The 20,557-nt window shown below is 42.5% G+C and overlaps 1 protein-coding gene across 5 annotated transcripts in view; it reads right to left on the bottom strand.

Annotated features, from left to right (window-relative positions):
- OSBPL5 (oxysterol binding protein like 5) overlaps window positions 1-20,557 on the bottom strand; it is a 145,896-nt gene that overhangs the window by 104,538 nt on the left and 20,801 nt on the right. The window contains exon 2 of one of the 5 annotated variants that reach the window (XM_072866268.1): window positions 2,884-2,974. The exons of the other annotated variants lie outside the window; for them this stretch is intronic. The gene's annotated coding sequence lies outside the window, so the exon portion shown is untranslated. The remainder of the gene's footprint in view (window positions 1-2,883; window positions 2,975-20,557) is intronic. 5 annotated transcript variants of the gene reach the window in all.

The following is a 20,557-nucleotide window of genomic DNA, read 5'->3' as shown; positions in this document are numbered from 1 at the left end:
TAATGTTTCCTAAAAGAGGCTCAGAATCTCAGAGAGCTGCACATCTTTGGAGGTCTCCTCCTCTTGGTGAAAGTGATTAAAGATTTTAATATCTCTGCTTCTGCCAGTTGTAGTTCATCTAATGCAGACCACTGGGACTGGTTTAAAGAGATTTGGTTTTGCTCTTTTTATTAATGTGTTATTTAGAAAACTGTACTTAGGACTGGATCAGCATTTCCATGCTAGGGACTCATTTTCTGGAATGTGGAACGTGTTTTTACCTGGTGCAAATAACATTTTTCCCTGGCTGAAACCTAGCCTAGAGATTTCCAGTACAAAAAGACACTTTTTATCCTGCTTGCTTTTGTTCAAAAGAGAAGATAAACTAATTTTTTGCTTCTGATTTGCTTGGTTCCTTTTCAGATCTTCATTTTCATTACTACGATAAAGACATGTTTTGATGGGAGAACTTTCTCATCTGTTTTCCTCATAAACCACAGTAGGGACCATATTCAACAAGCTATCTACATTCCTTATTTTACCACTGATTTCATTACAATGGGTCTGTATTTTATTTGCTTTCCCATTTATTTCACTAAGAATTAAGAACCTAAATAGTCTGTTGTATCTGGCCCAAAGTATCTGCTCCATTACCCCTTCTCAAATCACAGCCAGAAAATCTTCTCCCAGCTCTTAATTCTTCTTCTCTCCTATTCCGAGTTACTGAATTTAATTCAGAAATACAGCCCACAGCTCAACATGGGTGTCTCTGTGAAGAGAGGGAGAGAGGATCTACATTAACAGTGTTTTACAAACTCGACAAACACATTTGGAGATTCTTCTCCTGGGATCTGCCCGTATAAGACAAAGAGTTAATTTGCAACACATTATCATATTATTCGTGGCAGAGGAATGGGGCTTACTGACAAGATCCCAATTCATTACCTGTTTCGTGTCTGGACTGACAAACAGACAGACATCTGTTATAAAAGCAAAGTTGGTCTTTGTATGGAGGTGTTTGTTGTTTTTTTTTTAAATACGTATTCTGAGAGCAAAACTCCTTGCTGGCATGTGAAAAGGACTTCCAGCCAGAAAAATAATACAATAGGAGATTTATAAAGAAAAGATGCAACTGGAGGATTATCAGCAGAATAGAAGGTGAGCACAAGTGTCGGACAAAAGCCATGTCTGTGACATGAAAAGTGCTGCTGATAGAAGCAATAAGGGAATAATTTGGCTGCAATTGCTGTCCTCTAGGCCATTTGTGCTGCTGTCATAGTCTGCAGAGGCCACAGAGTGTCCAGCTCATCTGCCAACGTTGTCCTGAAGAGACAGCAATGAGACAATTTTTCCTGGGCTCTCTGATTTAAGAGGCAAGATGATGCCTGATTCAGTATACTGCAACAAATTCTTAATACGGAGCCCTGAAACCACTCTCCACCCCCAGAATCAATAAGCAGCACAGATCATAGGTGTTGCTGCTGACTTCCCCTTCAAAGGGATAGGCTCTGGGTAAGACACACAGGAGAGAGACAGAGCCTCATACCCTGGGGTGCAGGGCATGTGGGAATTCTGCAGGAGAGCTGCTCTGTGTCAGGAAACTCCATACCGCTTCAGAGCAAGCCCAGGTTTGACAGCTTTTCGTTGAGATCCTTGGCCATGACTCTGCTTTGTGAAGCAAGAAGAGCTTGCAGGATGGAGCCTCTACTTAAAAAGTCAAAACCCCATAAGCATCCTATTCCAGATGATCAAGATTGTTTGGAGCTTCTATGCTAAAATGCAGCTCGTCTTTCCTGTGGAAGTTTTGCCTAGGCAGACATTTCTCGTACCTTGAAGCACAACCAACATGCTGCGGACAAAAGATACATGTATAAAAAACGTCATCATCTTCTGCAAGTAGACCAGGTAGTAACTTGTGAGAAAAGAAACAACACCCTGTTACACAGTAGCACAGCACTAGGCAAGAGCAATCTGCCCAGAATACGTAGCAGGTTGGCTTAACGCTATTTTCTGCATTCCTGCTGGAGATGTCACAAGACAAGAGGGGGAGCATCACAGAAGTTTAGAAACTATGCAGTTCCAGACACTAAGGCATTTTCCTTGTACAGGAAGACTAGAATAATTATGAGGCTGTATTTCTCCTTCAGCATGACTCCCCATGATTGCCAAAAGACTCCTGCTGCCAAGACACAGCACTACATAGTCATGAGTTAAACCATAATACTCACAAGCCTAACTGAAAAAAAAAAACAAAACAAAAAAACCCATGAGATTTTAAAATATAATATTTTTTTTGTTCTTCTATTTCCTTCCTGTTTTTCAAGTAGGAGATGCAAGATATTCAAGATGTTTCAGCACTGGTTGCATTTCTGGGCAATCCCCCAGTTTCCAGAATCAGGGCCTAAAGGAAAGTATCAGCTACTCCAGGTCTAACATGACAGGAAAAGGAAAGCAACAGCTTAGCAAGACACCCATCTGAGACAAGGGTGTGAGGTTGGTTCTTGGTCTGTTTAAATCAGCTGGAATTGTACTGTGGATTTTAAGAGAAGTCTCCATGCCCCATGCCCCAAAACACCCAAGGGAGGGAAAGCCCTGGCAGGTACCACTTTGGCTTTTCTCCAGCCCTTGACAAAACAAAACAAAAAAAAGCCAGCTTAAGAAAAATCGATCAAGCTTTACAATGGTATATCTGAGAACATAACTTTAACACAGGAGCTGTGCCCTGTCTTAAACAGGGGCACTAACTGTGCCCTGGCTTTGAAGAATTTCCTTGGGGCAGCTTAAGAAGTGTTTTTAGGCCAAGATGCTGGATTTTTTACCGCAGCTACTAATACATATTTCCTTCTGCTGTTTCTGTTATGGGTCCAGCACCCCCAGGAAAGAAACAGAAGCAGGGAGCAGTACCTTTTACAACTGTGGTAGCAAGATTGTCCAGAGCTCATCCATCAACATCCAGAAGATACAGCTCAGTAAAATGCTCGGGAAGATGACTGGACTGTGCAAGAGAAGACACCAATCATTATTTTAACCAGCCCAGAGGAGTTCAAAGGGTCATAAGTGATTCATTCTTGCCCGTATCCTCACTTAATAGCATTTTCAAGGGCTCATTTCAGAATCATCTAAACTGCAGTTCCAAACTATATGCGCAATGATTTGCAGCTATTACTGAACTTTTGTGAAAGAGAGGCTGGGCTGGATGTTTGCCTCTAAATATCATATGTCAAAACAGCTAGGATGATCTGGAAGGCTGGTGAGTAAATGCCTGTGGTGGAAGGTTTCAGACAGTGAGATTTAGGAGCACACTTACGAAAGTTGGCTTTAGTCTGGGAATATACTCACCTTGGTCCCTTTATGAATCAGCAGTCATCTCCTGCTGGCTCATGATGGCTCAGAAATGTCTGCCAGTCCCTATTCTGAACTGCCCCACAGCAGCAATTGTCTCTCCTACCTAACTGACTGCAGAGATAGTAAGAGTGGGTCTGGTGCACTCTCCCTAGCTTTCAGCCATCCACTGGGGCCCCCATCCAAAGCATCCCAAGGTGGGACCACAAAGCCAGGTCACAGGCTTTGCCCCTGGGATCTAGGCTTCATCACACAACAGCACAGCTTCAACACTGAGCTGCTCCCAGGAAGGGTAACGTCTGCTCCTCACTGGGAGGGAAGGCAGCTCCAAGCTCTTGCATCTTCACTGAGAGTCACAGTGAGCTGATTCAGGGGGTTTAATCATCCCAAAATAAATAGACGGGTTTGTAGGACCTGTTTTTATGTGCACGGGTGCCAGTTCAGAAGAAGAATCAAGAGCAAAGGGCGATTTAAAGGGAGGTCAGTGGAGGGGCAGCTGGCCCTCACATAAGCTGATTGTGGTATGAACCTACACCCCAAGTATTGGTACTATTTGGCATCTCTCCACAACAGATGGGATGGACAACTCTGCCATTCATCCATCAGTGCAATACACCAATGTCTCCTCCTTTAGATATGGAGAAGACAGATCCCATAGGCACCTCAGCTTACAGACATATACAAGTGTCTAGGGCTTTCAATAATTAGTTCTAAATAAACTGCAAATTTGAAAGAGAAACAGACCTCGCACTTCTCTGAATATAGCTAACAGTCTTTCCTAGTTATTTAAGAGTGTCAGCCACATTCCTCAGTTTGACAAAAAAGGAATGGGCCATTTTTGTTATATCAGTCATGAAAAGCACCTAGCAACTTGGATGTCCAAGTGGAGAGAATGTAAGAGATCCTAATTTCAAAGAGCTCAGCAGCCACATTTTGCAAGCCAGGATCTTCTCCAGCACTTCAAGTGGCATACAAAGATTTAAGATAACCTAAAATCAGGGCTGACATTTGAAAAATCTTGACCAGTCCACATCTGTGAATCCTTTTCAGCTGGTGCCCAGAAATCAATTTGCACATTGGATTTCCCAGGTGAATATACTTCACTGTGAAAGAAAGCCACATATTTGAAGCCTGGATTTCAAGACTGTTCCTCATGTAGCTGTAATCAAACTGAAACCAAGAAGAGAGGACATTGAAGGCTTGGGTCTGAGAAGAACAATCATGACTCTGCATTTAGACCTGATGAAAAGGAGACAGGGAAATGGGGAAATAAATCTTACGACCTATAGTTTGAAACAAAACATCCTCAGCTGAAAATAAATATATGTCATTATCCAAGATGTCTAAGGATAGATGAAAGTTTTATTTCACTTAACAGAAGAATACAGTCTCCAAAAATGTCTCTGAATTAAAAACTAAAAGAATTAACTCAGCACAAGAATAATATGACAGAATGTCTAACTTTGAGAAACAAAACACCAAAACCCTACCACATAAGTGCTAGCATAAAAGGATCCAGAGAAGCATCTTTCTCTGAAATATTCCTTGCAGCATTTTTAGAAATTACATAAACTCAATTTATACCACCTTTCTAGGGCAGCAGTTCAGCAAAGTATTCAAGTGCATGCTTAAATTTCCAGTTCAGCAAAACACAAGTATCTAAGCACACAAAGCATCAGCAGGGTATAGGCTAATGCAGCCTATATAGACTAAACTGTACATCAGGGGTTTGCAGAGCAGGACTGCTTGCTTGAATCAGCATGTAAAACTGTCATCAACAACAGCCTTCAGCATGTAAAGGCCTATAAGTTACCCGAGTTCTGGGATATCATTATTATTAGGCACCTCTTCCAGCCTTGAAACTTTCTCACCTTCAATAAATGTTTCTGCAACATCTCAGATGCTGAATATTTTCCGTCTTCCCATCTAGTCTGGAAAGATGGTCTTCAACTGGATCTCAAATGTAGTTTGGGGCTCTCGTATTCAGTGTATTCTGTGTTATGAGGTATAACACCGCATTGAACAGGAAACTTTGTGACTTTAAATTAGATTTTATTTTCTTTCAGTTCATATGCCCAATTCAGAACGCCTACCTTTCTTCCTGGTACCTTCTGCCAAATTTTAAAAACACAAGTATACAACTAAAAAGAACCCTAGTAACCTCTGCTGCACCAATAACCATCAAAGCTAATAACCTCTCAGCTAATATCACAATTATCTTGGTGTTGGCCTGATTACAATAATGGAATGATCTCTAAAAGCAAAGGGGACTTCAGGAAAGTTATCAGGAATTGCCTTTTCATATAACTTTCCCTAGGTGATAAAAAAGACTCATGAAAGGATCTGGCCTAAAACTTTCCAAAGTCAGAGAGAGTCTTCCTGTTTACCTTACTGCATCTTAGATTAAAGGATGTAAGAGTATACAGCCCAATCACACAATACTGGGGAGGAAAAAAAAAAAGGGAGTTTTGTCAGTGGCTTCAGCAGATGTGAGACCAAGCTACAGGTGAACACAAACAAGGCGGAGAGGCAGACTGGGGAGTAAAGATGATACTGCAGTCCTAATTCCAGAATGTGATGCCCAGATGTCCCCATCTAACTCCACATCTGCTCACCTGAAAAAAACCAGTCTGGTTTTCAAAGGTCTGAGCAGCCACAGGTTTTACCAACTCCAGCAGCTATTCAGCTATTGCAAGAGTCAGCACTTCTGAAAGCCAATAGCTTTTATACAAGTGCCTAAAGGACATCTCAGCTCCAAGGCACCCAACTCTGAACATCCTAAATTTCTTTTTTCCTGTTGAAAAGTTCAGAGACTGGGGTTATATAATAATAATAAATACATTAATAAAATAATAAGGTGTTGGTACTATACTATGTACTTTGTTGTGAAAAAACTTGCCATTTCATTTCCAATTTAAAAGGATTCAGTATATTTCCTCAAGTCTGTGTTCCTGCTGTATCAGCTTTTATTTAAGAAAATACAGGCTTCTAGCCCTCATGATAAGAAAAACATGAAAAGTGAAGACATTTATAAGAGAGCCCAACAACAAACTAAGAGAGCTGATTATTAAAACAGCTCAGGTGCTGAGGAAGCCTAGAGCACACTTTTTCACTAGAGCTGGCAAGTCAGTATTTACTATTCTGCTCGGACTTTCAAAAAACGCAACCAAAATGTTGCAATTTGAAATCAGAACAGAGGCAAAAAAATTGCCCTCTGTGCTGAAATGTCATTTACCTGCCTGCAAATTGCCTGATTTGGGTACCATTTTGAAGACTCCATGTTACAATAGATGAGATGGAAAGAAATTTGGTTCCATACAAAACTCATTGGCTTCAGCTACTTCTAGGAATTGAGAGCACTAGGTTAGCATTTGCATTTCTGCATACCTCTGGGGGATGAAAGCAAGCTGGTAAGATTGTAATGGCACATAGAAATCAATGTGAAAAGCCATAAGCTGTCCTCACAGTGCCAATGCGAGCTGTGAGCCTGCCTGCACAAAGTTCAGTCCCATCATAACCAAAAGATAGATGGTCTTATCAGATAGAACTAGGTAAACACAGGAGAGAAATAAGTCATACCTAGATGAGCTGACTTGAATGTGGAAACAGCAGCACTTAATTTTCCTTAAATGTGACTGCTTAGATTTAGAGCAATGGAGTGGCTTTTATGAACATTTTAAGTACTATGTATCTGTATTAAAGTATTCTTTGTCTTGCCAGAAGATGACTACGGGGTGTAATTCTTGTTTACAGCAGCAACCGCTTCCCACTGATCTGTCAGTGTAAAGAGACATAAATGTAATTTTCCAAATTTGAAGATCCCTTTGTCTTGCCAGAGCAACAAAAAACATCCCAAGTGTGAGATGTTTGTCTGGGATTTTTTCTCCTTTTAAAGAGAACTGAAATGATGTTAAAATAAAATGTAACAAATAGGGAAAACAAAGATAGCTAGTCTCTTGATATTCTTTACAGCAGGAATTAATCTAAAAGCTGTTTCAAGTAACTAACAAAAACCATATCCATTAAAACCTATGTAGATCTAATTGCAAGAGAAACACAAACAGAAACTGGGGAGGTTCTCACAGTGGAGCTTTTTCAGGATCTATCTGAAACGTCAATGATCACAGGAGGACTTCTAGTACAAATCAAGACTAGATGGCGTTCACTTGAGAATTTTAAGAACGCTCATAGTTGAGATAGCTGGATTACTGGAAAATGAAAAATGTGAAGCCTTTAGGAAAGATTTTGGGAAGATCTGGGGAACTACAGGCCTATATGACTAACATTTGCATCTGGCAACTTCGTGAAGCCTATAATAAAGGACAACAGATACCCACAGAAATACAAGCTTGTTGCAGAATCAACACAGCTGCTGTAAGGGGGAGCCCTGCCTTTCCAGCCTCTTGGAGTTCCTGCAATATGTCGGCAACCACATGGATAAAAGTGATTTATCTCACGTAATCTGGATTTCAAGAAGAGTTGTGTCAAAGACCTTAACCTAAAGCTCCTGAAAGCTAAAAGCTGCAGGATAAGAAGGGAAGTCCTTGCACAGAAAAACAATTGTTGAAAAGTTAGGAAACAGGAGAGGAGTAAGCGTTCAGTTCCCAGTGAAAGGAGGTCATCAGTGAAATTTAATTAGGAGCTCACACTGGAGTAGGGAAGATGACATTATCAATCCACAGCTAATTCACACATTGAATACTACTTCTGGTCCTCTCACCTCAGACAAGATAAATTAGAGCTGGAATATGCTCATGGAAAGACAACAAGAATGATCAAAGGTACTGCTCTGTATAAGGAATGACTGAATAATCTGGGACTTGTTAGTCTGGAAAACACCTGACTTAGAGGGACAAAACAGGGGTCTGTAAAAGGATGACTGGCATCAGCGTGGGTAACAACTGATTGCTTGCTGTCTTTTCCAAGGCAGGACCTTGAGTCTAGTAAGTGAAGCTAACAGCATCCTTGTTCTTCACACAAGTAGGATTACCCTGTGAAAGGACACTGTGGGTGCAAGAAGTTTACACAGGCTCAGGAGGAGACTGAATCAGGAAACTGAGTTTTGTTGTTAAACCGAACACTGGATCTGGAAACTGCCCCCTGGGTTTCCCTACTCAATTAGGGCTTTAAACTTGATCATCTTGCAGCTGGGCAGGTGAAGCTGTTCAGGGGCTACTGCAACATATAGACCATGCTAATAATGTCTCCCATAGCAAAGTAAAAGGAGCCCTACACTGAAGCTTCTACATAACACTGCATTCATTTTTACCTTCAATTTAGATCTCCTCCTCACATCTATGAATACAGAGTCAGGACGTACGCAGACATCCAAGCTGAAATCTTTCCATATGTCGTGTTAGGGAATCGGCTGATGTTCATTCTGCAGTCGCTACCTGTAAGATGAGCAAACAGCACAACAGGAACAGCAGCTGTTGCAGAATTATTGCTCATCTCCTAGTTTATCCCATTTCCACTACGAGGAAATCACAGCTTTGTCCAGTGTAATTTGAAAGCTGCAGTAGGCACTTGCCATAAATGCTGGTCACATTTCCCCAGCTTCATTGCAGACTCCTTGCTGGTCTGGAAGCAGAAAGCTCATTAAACTTGACTTGTAGGTCTAATAGTTAACTTACAGAACAACGGGAAAAGTCTGCATTAGCTCAGTCCAGAAGGTGGCTGCACTTAATTGCTTCTTTCATTAAAGACCTGTTCCTTTGGGAAGAATGGTAGAGAATTGCTGATCATTATTACCAATTTGCTGAGACACTTAAAACATCAATCTCCTTACACAGAAACCATTTGCTGAAATTATCATTTACACTGTCTGATGAGCTTTTGCTCCTCTTTGTAATTTGGAAGTAGGCCACCCCATTAATAGATTCCTAGACAGGTTTAAGCAGGAAGGCATTAGTGTGCCCCTGCTAGCAATAACAGTATCGTGGCATAAGTACCAGCAAGCCCGCTGAAAGGCAATCACAGAAGTGTCTATAAGCTTCCTGTGCATCAGGGCTTGTGCAAAATTAAATTCCAGCCACAGAAATTAAAATCAGGACTGGTTTGTTAGCTTAATGAATGGCTGAGGTCTTACAGAATAGTTTTAATCTTAATGAACTGAGGATAGAAACGCCAGTAAAGTAGTATTTGACCCTAAAATAGAAAAAAGATGGTTCTCTGGTCCCTGCTGAATTAGGCTAGGGATAGAGCTAATGGCCTAAAGATGACACATTTAGGCCCGGATTTATGCAATCTTATTCCAGGTACTCCTGCAAAGAATTACCCTTGAGAGACGCCTAGAGACCAGCAACAGTCCCCTATCCTTCACACCTCACCGAAGAGCCTGAAGTTTAGGGGGAGGACTCTGGGCCTCTCTTCCTTTATCTGACCTACCCCAAATCCCCCCTCAAGCACAGCAGTTGCTGATAAAGACAAACCAGCCTCACTCCCAGCTCCTTTTCACAACTGTATCCTCAACAGCAATCATTTCAGCACAGAAAGAAGCAGCACAGAGCAACTGGTATCAAACAGAAGGGTGAGGTTCTTCACAAAGGGCAGTTCAGGAGTCATTTCTGCCATTTATCACCGCACTGAAATGCCTCAGAGTCCTAAAAGCATACTTAGCTCCTTCCCATGTCCCATTCACTGATGTTAAGGCCATGAGCAGGAACATCATGATACAAAAACAAGAAATGAAGGCACAGGAGGTAATGGTCCAGGTGGCTATTCTCCCAAATCCTGACTAAGCATTCTTTAGCACACCCTGAAATCATTACTACATTGTTCCCATGGCAGCAGCTCATTTTATAAGAGTTTAATTCCACCCAAGGCTTATATGCAATGTTGGAAATCATTCAAGTAGCTACTACCATCTTCCTCCCACAGATCCGCAGCCTATGAGGCAAGCTTCAAAGCCTATTTCACTATTTTCTGGCTGACCACGTGCATTCAAGAAGCCACATAAAGAACTGTCACAAGACCTGGACCAGGTCCAAACACAGACGTTTCCAGAGCCAGAGAAGTATTTTGGAAGGAGAGGAAGGTGGGTGCAGCATGCAGTTGGCAGCTGTGGCACAGGGTGCTACTCACCTGGCACAGGCCTTACGCAACCCAGCAGGCTGTCAGGCTCAAATTCCTTTAATGAAAAGTGAAGGAGGCTTGAGTATTAAATAAAGCAACGAATGATAACGCAATACCTTTGCTCAGCTTTTGCTTACTCAAATATCAGCTACTTAAAAAGCTAAGAAGAAAGAAATACAGTAACAAGACACACCTACAAGTAGACTCCTGGAGTTATACATTTACCATTGCTGTACTATCAAAGAATATAGGCAAAGTTAAGTAACTGCAAGTTTGCAGGCTACCTTTTAAAATGTGCTTCTAGTCATCTGCGGAGAGCTGTGAATTCCCTTACAGTTTAGATGTTAAACCTGAAGACATAAAGGACTTCAAGTAATAAGTAGTTAATTGCCAGCCAATTTTAAAATAAAATAATTAACACACATACAAGACGGCATTTGTCTTGCAATTAGTTATATGCCACATTAAGTTTCTCACCAGCCTGTTCATTTTCAGCCCCTTCCCTCTTGCTTCTCAATTCCATCCAAAAAAGCCAGAAATAACTCTCCGATTCTTAAAATGCCCCAGCTCCTATCTCCAATCATTCTGCAATTCAAAGCAGTCTAAGAGCTATGTAATATAGCCCTCCTGGCTACAGTCCTTACAAAGGTATACACTAATCCAGTTTGCATTAGAGAAATTATCTCTGCTCCACCCTTTTACGCCATCTTCTGCTCAGGAAACATCTTTCTCTGCCAGGCTGGAATAAAACTCACTGCACCAGCATTTCACTAGGAATATGAAGAAGAGAGGAGACACATCAGGAGACCAGTACATAAGTTAAGCAAGGAAACAGGCCTAGGTGGGATGTGGCAACCCAGAGCCTTGAGAAGTAAAAGTAACTTTAGTCCCACATCAAGCCTGGCTGGAGGCTTCTGCTCCCAACTTCTCCCTGGGACCACTGTCACATAGGCAAGTAATGAAGGCATAAAAGAAAAAAAATCCAAGTGCCTAGCATGGCTGGGTCCAGGGATGCTGTGCGGTCTCATGCACAGCCAATAAGCCTCTGTTATTAGCTATTCCGAATTGCTACCCTAAAAAAAACACCTTCTGTAGACCTTCTGTTCTGTTTAAAGACCTAAAGTTGGATCTGTCTGCTACGCCTGGCACATCTCTGAAATTAAGCTCACCAGCAGCAGCAACAACAGAAAGCCAAGTGTGGGAGCCAGCAGAAAAAAACAGAAGTGCAGACTGCACAGTTCCAAGGTGGAAGAGATGGTTTACCTCCTTGCTGGCAGAAGAAATGCACTGTTGTTCCAAAAAAAAGGAAAATAAATCACAAAACAAGACAGCAAACAAAACAAACCTGACCCTGCAAGCTTTAGGCACCCTCCTATTGAGGCTGATGATGCAAAAGCTGATTTTCTCCAAGGACACCACCAGACTTGGGTGGACAAATCCCACTGGTACAGCAGGCTTGCTGAGAAGGCATTTAAAATGAGGCAGATAACGTTTAAAGCCTCCATTCCCACAGGAGACGAAATTGCCAGACTTTGTGCTTGCTGGGAGATATTCAGCTTTCACTTTGTGGTACTCTGAAAACATCTCAAACTCACTGCTACTGCTTTTCTCGCACATGGAATGTGGTCAGCAGGTTTGGGCCCCCTCAACTTCTCCACAACCCCCTTAAACTGGGAGGGCACCAAAGGGGTGAAGAAAATATTAATCTACTTCAATCTGCTGGCAGTGTTTCTCACAGTGCAGCCCAGCATGTAGTTTGCCCTGTTCATAATGTTGGCTCATCTTTAACATTGTGTCTGCAGTGACCCTATAGTCCCCTCTTGGGAGGGCTGCACATCAATCAGCCAGTTCCTAGCCCAGCTAATGCTAACGTCCAGTTCAGCGTATGTCAGAGACTCAGATTTATCCAAAAACTACATCCATTTAATCCCTTTAAGGTTGGTGATGCTGCCTCTTGTAACACAACTGTAGCAGACTTACGCCAAGTAGGGGTAATATGAGCCGTGCCAACTGCTTTGCAGAAGTGGTCACAAGATACAGAAGCGTGCAGGATCTGGACCAAGGTAAGGACTTACTAGAGGCTCAGGCCAGGTTTTAATTCAAAGGACTATACATTTGACTAAAGTCTGTAATGCAAACTTCTTACCCAGGATTTCCTAATTTCTGTTTAAAGAAACTTCTTGTGCCCACTGATTGGTGAAGTTGGCTGTGCCCACTGATTGGTGAAGTTTTTGCAAATAGTAGCAAAAACCATTCTGTGCTGAAAAAGCACCGCAAATATTTCACAAAGGCAACAAAAATGAAAACACTTTGATAACTGCTGTTTTGCTGAAGAAAACAACATTTTCTAGGCATTATAATTTTTTATTTGCAGGCACAAACCTTTGCCATTTCAAAACAAGGCAGCTGGTGTGCTTTGACTGTTGCTTATGATATTGCATGTGAATGTTTTCCTGTTACCTTGTTCTGTCCCTTCTTGATATCATAAGGTAAGCCCATACATTCCTAGGACAGCGAATACTCATCTTTAATAAACTGTGTAATATCTAGCACAATGGAGCTTTGATCCCAGATCAGAAGCTCTAGGTATTACCATGCAAGTAAATAATAATATTCAACCAGGATAACAACAGAAGCCTAGATAAGCAAGTCCTAGCAAATAGTTGCAGCAGGCAATTGCTTGGCAGAAAAAACAAGCACACAAAAATGAAAAATAAAACCAAAAGGATTAGACTAAAATTGGAAACTTCTTCCTGAATATTCTCTTAGAACTGACAAAAGACTCAGAACTCTCTGAACAGAGTCTCTTCGTAAATCCTATTTCCTAATATCGCCTTCTAATAGCTGATTAAGCCCTCCAGCCCAACAAGCCATGGCAGACCGCTATCTGATCCCTGCTCACACAGATATTCAGACTGTTCTCTCAGGTACGTAGGCTGACTCGCCGGATAAACCAGAGCACAAATCACAGAAAATAACTGAGCACCACATTCTCTGTCACTTGGCTTTTCGGTTATATTTGTATAAAACCACACAGGACAGCAAAATATTTTAATAGGTAGAAAGCATTAACCACCGCAGAACAAGTGAAGTCGAAGGCCAGAAAATGACCACCCAGAAAAACCTTGCTGCAGAGCAGCACTGCTAAATCAGCGGGACAGAATTCCCCCAAACAGTAACAAGGAAAATGTTGATTTTTGACAGTGTTTCTGAATTACAGCACTTGCTCCCACATTTATGCGTGAATCCAGTCATTCCTACATCACCTGCAAGTAATACAGGCAAGTTATAAAATGCATTAACAACTTTCAGATATTTGCCTAAAATTGGGTGATGCCCAAGCCCCCCTGACTTCAGCAGGGCTTTTGCTTTCAATTCAGTGAGAAGACCTGAGTGGTTTAGTAAGGCCTTGGAGCTAGGGACTCCTCTTTAGCCAACATAAACAAGGCAGATGGGATGAGCTGCTGCTCCAGACATATTTCTAGCTGAATCATTTTGTAGACTTAATTGTGCTTGTTGGGACAAAACCATCTGACATTGTCTCCTTCACCTGTAGTAAGAGTTCTGCTACTGATTTTCAGGGGAGGAATCTGTGTGTCTCATTTCACATACCAAGAAGTTCACATTAAATAGCTAAATCTACAGGAGGTTACCTGAAGCCAGCTACCTCATCAAAACTCTCTGGTAATGACCCTGAAGCCCATGAGCAGAAAGGGTCCTTTCCATGTTCATTAAGGACAACACTGATACAGTATCAAGCTAAAGTTACTCCCTTACTAAGATGCTTCATCCAAAAAGAGGTTGATCTTAAGCCAGGTGACCTCACTTACCTGCTGCTTCACTTCTGCTGAGGAGTTACCAGCTGCTTTTTTAAAGTACCATACATGAAGTGCTTGCTTATCTGGAAGCAGTTTCCTAGAAACCAGTTCCACCTGGGTCTCGGGCTCTCAGGGTGCAAACACTCATATTCCCACAGTCTAATGAGGAACACTTTCTGATTCCTCCTATCACCCCTCCAAAGTCTTCAGTTTCTCTCCTTACCCTTCAACATCAAGGGTACACCACAGTGTGACACTAATCTGCATGCACTGCAATATCTATCAGTAGGCCCTTTTCTTGCAGCTGCTACCAAAGGAAAATCAAACAGGATTCTTCCTTCCAATTAATTCTACTGCTGAATTGGCCAGAGGAGTTGACACTGAGCAGCATAACACTTCCCCACCACTACAGAACAGATCAACACAAGGGCTCGACTACGCAATTTACTCATATCAGCAAACACTTGTTCACATAAGAGGCCCCCTGATTTCAGGGAAATCACTTCTGCAAATACATGCACTTCAGTATGAGTGAATGCTGCAACAGGAAGACTGAAAAAGCAAGAGACAAGAGTAAAGCAATTTAAATCGCTAAGTCCACACTTGTGGTACCTTGTGTTTCTCCACACAGACCCTTTCTCCTCCCATCTCCTAATGTATTTTTTACCCCCAATCTTAAAGAGCTGCCAAAGTCAGCTCTGAGGAAGACACAGTGACCTGACTGCTACTCTCATAAATGGAAAGAAACTCAGCTTTAATTCTGCCAGCTGCTGCTCTGATGAGAAAAGGAAATATCAAACCTGATCTGATTTCTTAGAGCAGCAAGAGAGAGGTATTTTGGTCTGCAACCATATGGACAGCTTGGAATTAATGTGCTGGCTGGCACCTATCAACTATGATCAAAGGTGTATCTTAAAACTTGCCATAGCAACACCATGATCCAACCATTCGCTGCCTATTTCTGAGAAGAACAGAGGAGGAAAAGAAATAAAGAAGCTAAGTCACTACTAAATGTTTTTAAACATTTCTGCTCCTCAAAGCACATCTCATTTAACAGAGCTGGTGCAGACAGGACAGAGGGATGTGGGGAAGAACACTGTTCACTCAGAAATTTGCCAGTTTGTATCTATATTTTGTATCCATCTTGAGATCGGATTGAGCTGCAAAGGAGGGGGAAAATGACAGAGGAGAGGCCAAAGCAGCAATGCCCTCTCATGCTTCCTACTAGCTTGCAGTTGTAGGGATGTCAGACCTTTCAGCTTGTACAGCCGACAGGCTCAGTGGTGCTGCTTTCAGATTTCCAAGGTCCCCATTGATAATTTGCCCCAGAGCTGCATGGTAGACAGATTCACATTTCATGACCTTAGGGGAGAGGGAATTCAATTTTTATGATCTTCATGCAGGACCTTTCCCCCTTGACACAACAGTATACACCTTGGCAGCTAACTGATAAACCCCACCACGACAACAGATTCATCCCAGCCTTGAGAAGCAGATTGTGTCAGCTGAGACACATACCTCTGGACTCCCAGGCTCCTAGAGGTAGCGTCCAGACTCAGTATCAACCTCAAGTCACCAGTGTGTCTGGGGAAAGGGCTGACAGCTTCACTTTATTTTGTTTAAACTCGTACATCTGCTAAAACAGCACTTTGTTTCCCAAGCTCTTCCATCCCCAAAGCTTAGGAGAGGCTGTCTTTATTGCCTGTGCCCGGATGGGAGCCCCGACACCAGGTTAGGGTTGCATCACGGTCTCCCTGCTCAGCCCCACTCATATCACCCTGAGGGGGCTTCAAACCTGGTGCTGCCAAAAACACAAAAGGGGAGAGAAGCCTTTGTTCCACAGCAGTTACAGTTTGGAGATTGTGTGTGTGGAGGGGTCCAGAGAAAACAGAAATACAGACACATAACAAAAGAGCTTCCTTTTATAATGCAGATTGAGGAAAAGTAGATTTACTTTCCAGCAAGTCTCAGAGATACAGAACAAAGGAGGCTGAATTCACAAAGCTAAAGGAGCCTCATCCCACATGTACCTTGGAGCTGTTTGTAGATATGCTGGCAAAATTCAGACTCTGATTTTCTACATTTTAATTCTCAAGAGTAAGCCAAGATCTCCAAGAATCCTCCTGCCAATTCAGGCACCCGAATAATACGTGGAAGTATTTATTACCAAGCACGTCTGCCTGGGACACACGCTGTGTTCATATTCCAAAGCTGGCACTGAAGATGGGAAAAATCAACACCACTTTCAACCTTTAGCTACAAAGATATCGCTTTCTAGCGCCTATTTGTACTTGACATTAAATCAGCTTTGGGATCCATGTTTAAAATGGTTTCTAACAAGTGTCTGACTGAGTAGCAACAGCCAGACTGTATAAAATAGCTTGTTTCATAATTCAGTTTGTGCCTCACAGAGGATGGGGCATTTAGCAAGACAGAACAAAGCCTGCAGTACATTTTCCTGGGAGTTGTGCAAGGATAAGTCAACAAGCGACAACTTAGACTATACCAGCCTGTTCCAGCCCAGCAGGAACAACTTGCTAACTGCCAAAATTAAAAAAAAAACCTAAAACCATTTAAAAGAAAAAAGAGCATATTAAAGAAAAAAGGATCAGAGTGTTTCCTCACAGCAACCTATTACTTGCAACATTGTTTGCATAATACATAGAGTGCTGAAGAGGAGCTCCATCATTACCCCTAAGGAGTTTGGTGACAAGCCTTGCCACTTCATTAATTGTAAATCCGCTCATGCAGATTCAGCTACAGGATGCTCTGAGGTTATCAGTGTTCCTGGTTGTCCCAGTGAAATTTAAAACAGGTTCACCCAACATTATGAAAATAAGGAAACTCAAGCCTCTGGTAAAACATAACCTTTTCAGATGACAGCTATGAGCTGCTTCTGGTCTGTATGACATTTTACACCAATAAGGACTTTATCAGCAGAGAGCTGCAGCACAAAAAGATGATTTTTGGGACTGAGGTCATCTGGAGTTGTTCCACTAACACCTGTGTACCTCACTGCAACCAAAAGGACCTTATCTCAGTGTCTCATATCTCATGGGACCTGTAACATCCTTCCCCATGTCTTAGAGGTCTGACTGTGCAGCTTCTGTGCAACCAGAAAGGGCAACAGCCTCAGAGCGGATGGAGAGAAGCACTTGCAAAGGGTGTTCCCTGCAAAAGAAAGCCCTGGGATGGGATGATGAGCCACTGAGCTCTTGCCCTCTTTCAGAGTCCATTAAAAGTTTTAGGAGTCTTGCTCGGAGCTGACAAACTCTGGCATGGTTAGATTTTTAACACTTCCTGGCTTTAGAAAGGTATGAGCAAAAGGTTCACATGGCAAACAATTCCCTCTCCAAGGCCAAGCAGAAAACCTGATATAAATGCTAAGGCATTATATCGAACGTGAAGCAGTGATTGCACACTTGCCACTGGTCCTCTTCCCCCAAAACAGAAGTTTAACACTTTGGTTACTATTTTCTCTTTGGGGCTGGTAGGGGATTTTTGCTCACGCCTTAGAATGTCTTGACCCTCTCCTACAGACCGATACATGGCAGCAGACTTTCAAGCCCTACAGCTGAATTATGCAGGGCTTTGCAAAGGCACCAGTGAAGTGACAGTATTGGGGCAGGGGGGGAAATATCAGACTGGGCCCCCAATGTGACTTCTTAGGGGTATAGTTCTGGGTTTTCATATGTCCCAGACAATGAGGGTCTAATTTCACTGCCACAGCCTCTGACACTATGTTAGGATGCACAAGAAAAGCATATGGTATGAATAGCTTGGTCAAATTCAACTCTGATCAAGCTAATGAGACTCTTAGTAGACTTTTCAAGCTTTAGACATGACACAGCCAATCAACTACAACCTATATTAATGGGGAGGGCAAGAAAAATCCTCTTTTCTTCCCCTAAAGTTATGCTTGGATGTGAGGCTTTTACTTATCTTACCAGAAATACACTCTTTCCTTCACATGTTTCATCCCGGAAACAAGAGCTGCTGGGTTTCCTTCAACTTACTGGAAAGGGATGTTGGCATACAAAAAGGGGACTCACGTGACATTTCTGAGAAGGGCACTGCAAACTTGCTCAGAAAAAGCTACTCTTGTGTGCCCTTCAGTGCTGGATAGCCTGCCATTAACAGTGACACGTCTACTTTCCTCTGCCACTCACTTGAAAGTTACACAGTGTTCATCCCTACCTCCCAGTAAAGGGGGAAGAAGCATTTATGTTCATACCTTAAAAAAAAATGTGGAGGGTGGAGGTGGTTGGGTTTGTACGTCTCCTTCCACAGAAGCAACTTGTGCACATGAAGCTAACCCAGGAGAGTAGAAGAATGGCGAGATAAGAGCAAAACCAAAAAACTAAGCCCTCATCAACCCACCCTTTCTTAGCTGAAATTAATTGATATAGGAAAGATTCCAAATTTAAAAGGAAAAAGGCATAGAGAATAAATTTACAAATGAAAGCCTGCTTTTCATGTACTTTGCTGCCAAGATAATTTTCAGTATCCTCTGTTTCCTCTGTGATATTTGTTAGTAATAATTACACTGAAACAGCACAAGAGTACTGTCTTCTATAAGTTTAGGTGTTAGCTACAGGAAAAAGCACAAATATTGAACGCCAGTTTTGAGAAGGTTAAAAGCCCTCCAGTTTGCCCTGGAGCACAGAAGAGAAGACGCATGAGAACAAAACTGAGCTCTGACATTTGTTCGTTAGAACTCAACATCATCAGTGATCACATTAAAAATATGTCTCACTCTGCTAGGGCCAAACTTAGGAGCAATGTGATAACCCACAATACTTCAACCCTATTTATCTTCCACCACACTTGTGAAAGGCCCTCAGACAACCTGTCTCCTTCAGGCTCCCACACAGCACATGGGCCAATAACTTTAACGCCAGGCTGATCTCTCCAAGACTGGTGATGGGCTGATGTCTTTCGCAAACACGAAGATCCAAACCCATGAACTGTAATTACCAAGACTGCAGAAGAATCCAGACTAGGGAATCAAGTTACAGGACAGGTTTTACTCTGGACTATCTCTTCTGGTTATAATAAGCAGTTGGACCACAACTTAGTTTCTTCTGAAGGTAACCCGGTTTGCATACTGCAGGACTGCTCCACAACATGAAGTAGAGCACAGGAAGTGGAGATTACTCCACAAATGGAGACTGTATCTGCAAAGCACAATCCTTATCTGAACAAAAATGCTACTGGCAACACCCTGAATCCCCTCCCACTGCACCATGAACAGCACAGCCCTCAACCTCAAAACCAGACGAGACCTTAAGTATGTACTACACTTCGGTACGTGCTATAATTCTGGTGGTACAAGCATCACAGCCCTCAACCTCAAAACCAGACGAGACCTTAAGTATGTACTACACTTCGGTACGTGCTATAATTCTGGTGGTACAAGCATATGCGTAAAAATAGAGTCTTGTTTTTGCTTTCCTTTCTGACACTTGTAACTCACACATGGACCACACCTCATCTAATCAAGACTCAGAAAATCACCACAGCTGAGATCTTGAGGGGGATCACAGCTCCTTCTTGCTAACACTGCACACTGCGTTTTTGCACAGGATCCATACATGCCTGATACATGCAGGTAAGCTGGAGGGAGTGAGCCCACTCTCCCAATCCAGTAATTGAAAATGCAAGTGTGACAGCCTGGGCCACAACTCAAGCCAACAAAAAGGGGAATTTAGGTTTTGGACATCAGATGTAACTGCTCAGTAGCGGCTCTCCTAGACCCTACATACACAGCAATGCAGTGAGCAGAGAGGGGAGAGCATCATAACACTCTACCGGGAGTCCCAAGAGCTGCCTCCTTGTTGCCTGCCTCAACCACAACTCAACTACGCCTGCACGTCTTTGGTCAGTGAGCTACTAGGAAGGAGCTTTTCTTCCTAGCTGTGTGAACTGTCCAGACTCTTTTCCAATTATACCGTAGGACACAAAGCAAAAAAGAAAAAAGAAAAAATTCCATGTATTGTGCATGGAAAAAGAAGACAAAAGCCTATTTTGGGTGACAAAGGCCTGATATTTCAAAGTGATGGGATCTGTGGTCTTTGTAAGGAGTCAGCCTTGCAATTTGCAGCCCACATTACAGCACTCCAAAGCTATTCATGCCAATTTGCCAATACTGGTATTGTGTTTGCATGCTTCGCACTTCTGGACTATTCCAGGATTTCCCCCAGCGCTGACTGGACACATTCTTCACCATGCTAAGAAGGGGGTGACCCATTGCCTCAGGCTGGAGGGAAATGTGGACAATGGCTTTTGAGAAACACAACCACCATATTTCTGGCTCATGGGGGAACAGCTCGACGCTGCTCTCC

Source organism: Ciconia boyciana, chromosome 6, assembly GCF_034638445.1.
Source record: "Ciconia boyciana chromosome 6, ASM3463844v1, whole genome shotgun sequence".
Taxonomy (NCBI): Eukaryota; Metazoa; Chordata; class Aves; order Ciconiiformes; family Ciconiidae; genus Ciconia; species Ciconia boyciana.
Note: the sequence above shows the minus strand (reverse complement) of the source record. Positions and strands in the feature narration are given on the sequence as shown.